Source organism: Primulina huaijiensis, chromosome 14 (assembly GCF_012295235.1).
Source record: "Primulina huaijiensis isolate GDHJ02 chromosome 14, ASM1229523v2, whole genome shotgun sequence".
Classification (NCBI taxonomy): Eukaryota; Viridiplantae; Streptophyta; class Magnoliopsida; order Lamiales; family Gesneriaceae; genus Primulina; species Primulina huaijiensis.
Genome location: NC_133319.1, coordinates 6192349 through 6195039, shown reverse-complemented (window position 1 = coordinate 6195039; position 2691 = coordinate 6192349). Strand labels below are relative to the sequence as shown.

General features: G+C 39.3%; 1 non-coding gene across 1 annotated transcript; it reads left to right on the top strand.

The window, feature by feature from the left end:
* The first annotated feature begins 338 nt into the window (after positions 1-338).
* On the top strand, positions 339-444 carry LOC140958150 (small nucleolar RNA R71). The gene has a single exon (XR_012171746.1). It is a non-coding gene; the product is annotated as a small nucleolar RNA R71 (small nucleolar RNA).
* Positions 445-2691: the final 2247 nt, after the last annotated feature.

The following is a 2691-nucleotide window of genomic DNA, read 5'->3' as shown; positions in this document are numbered from 1 at the left end:
AGTCCTTCACAAAATGTTCACCTCCACACTTTTCACAGAGTATCTCTTGAAGACGCATAGCTGTGCCACCCATGTTCAAGCCATCTAGTTTCCTGTTCAACACGTCAAGTTGTGCAGTAATGGCAGAAAAATCAGTTACCTGATGAACTCCTGTACTTCTCCGCTGGTTGTTCCTTTCAGATTGAGGATGATAACTTCTAGCAGCCATTTCCTCCAACAACTCATATCCTTCTTCCGCAGTTTTTCTCAACAAGTTCCCACAAGCAGCAGCATCTATCATAGTACGATTAGGCGTAAGCAAACCATAGTAAAAAGTTTGAACGACTAACCCAAGTGGTAATTCGTGAAGTGGGCATCTTCATAGTAGATCCTTGAAGCGTTCCCATGCCTCATATAAAGACTCCTGCTCGAATTGAGCAAATGTTGTAATGTCTGCCCGCAGCTTCATGGTCTTTGATGGAGGAAAGTATTTAATGAGAAATGCTTTTGCCATGTCTTCCCATGTAGTGATCGAACCTACAGGCAAACAATTTAACCATGCTTTAGCTTTATCACGTAAAGAGAAAGGAAACAAACGCAACCTAACAGCATCATAAGAAACTCCATTGAATTTAAAAGTATCGTAAATTTCAAGAAAATCCGCGATGTGCGTGTTTGGGTCATCTACTGCAGTTCCTCCAAATAGGACTGTGTTCTGAATCATCTGGATTATAGCTGGCTTGATTTCAAAGTGATTTGCCCGCACAATAGGCCTCACAATGCTAGGGCGTGCACCCTCCAAAGAAGGCTGGGCATACTCTAGCATCGGTATGCGGCGTGGCATCTCAACTTGTCTATCTTCACGCTGTTCCTCCTCACGTTCTTGCTCGTGTCTCTCCATCAGTTCTTTAAGTCTCTGCATGTTGTTGTCTTCGCCTGCGGTAAGTTCTTTCAATTTCAGGATCAAACTCAAGCTCCACGTCAAGTGACTTTGGCATGCACTAGACAAGATGTCTGGAATAAAATATGGAGTGTTAGCTCAAGAGAAATAAAGTAATGCTAAAGAAAATAACTAAAAATAAAATTGTAGATTGACAGTCCCCGGCAACGGCGCCAAAAACTTGATCGAGCAAAACTTGCACTGTGAAATCCTTAATAAAAATATGGTTTTGTATGCTCAAAATTTATCGCAAGTGCACGATGTCAAGTAATAGTATAATGTACCGGAGTACGAGTATCGTTCCACTGAAGACTGTATTTAACAATTGTTATTTTCAGTTATTGAACATTTAGCAACGAAAATTGATTTGATTGTTTTAACACTACTATTCTTAAGCAAATATGCAAATAAAAAGATNTTTATTAGTTTGGCATAGCTCGAGAGAGTGTGTTCAATTGAATAGGAAATCCTGTCGGAAGCGTAAATCAATATCGAACGAATTAATTAATTAACGAGGGGTAGGTGAACCGATATTCCCAACAAATCCTTCTTTTCATTGAANGATCGGCGCGTATCCAATTTCATATATCTATGTAAATTGTAGATCCACGGATTATACTACACGTTCCTATCACAAGTTATTCTCTCGAACTCACTCACGATATAAAATTTGTTATTAAAGTTAGCTACGCTTTAACAACACGCTAAAACAATAGTATAATCAAGAACAAATCGACAATCGAAATAAAGATTAACTAAATCAAAGTCTGGGGTAGGATCCCCTTAATTCCCAACAAATATTAAAAAGTTAGCTACTAGAATTCATAGTAAAATAGACACAACAATGTTTAAAAGATAAAAACTAAGTTAGAAATACTAGAATTGACGAAAAACACGAAGAACGGTGCCCGGAAAGTGTCGAATCTTCAACTCCAAGTTTTTTTTTTTTTACAATCCTTTTTGGTTGCTGCAATATGTCTCAATAATCCTCCAAATCTCGTGCCTCCCCTTCCCTTATCAGCCACACTCCCAAAATAAGGTAAAGAATCGGCTGCCAAATCTTGCCAAAATTAGGTAGCGCTCGGGCGGTAAAGAATTACCGCTTGAGCGCCACACTCTCTGTAAAACACTTGGGGAGTGCGGCTTTCGGCGCTCGGGCGGTAGAAAATTACCGCTCTAGCACCACATCTTCTGTAACTTTTCTTTGTGGATTACTTCTCGCGCTCGGGCGGTAAAGAATTAGCGCTCGAGCGCCGTCTCTTCTGTCCATTATCTTCTTGCTGGTACACTTTGCTCCGATTTCCGTTTTCCGGCCAGCTTACCTGCAAATTCGTTACGCCCAGGTGAGAAATGATCAAATTCAACTGCTTACTCTAAAATGAACAAAATGCACGTGAAATATACACGTGCACAATACAAACGCACACAAACTAATGCAATAAAACACGTAAAAACCACACCTATCAATTTCAAATGGTAAAGACCAATCAGGAGGTTGCATGATAGGAGCTGATGTTAAATGTCGAATGATTTTATCAAAAGCATTTTGACATTCTTGAGTCCACTCAAATGCACTGTCTTTTGTTAAGAGGTTACAAATGGGTTTAGAGATTAAACTAAAATCCTTTATAAACCTCCTATAAAATCCAGCATGTTCCAAAAATGAGCGAATTTCTTTAATGGTTTTTGGAGGGGGTAAATTGGCAATGACATCAACTTTTGCTTTATCAACTTCAATTCCATGAGATGACACGACATCTCCCAAAACAATT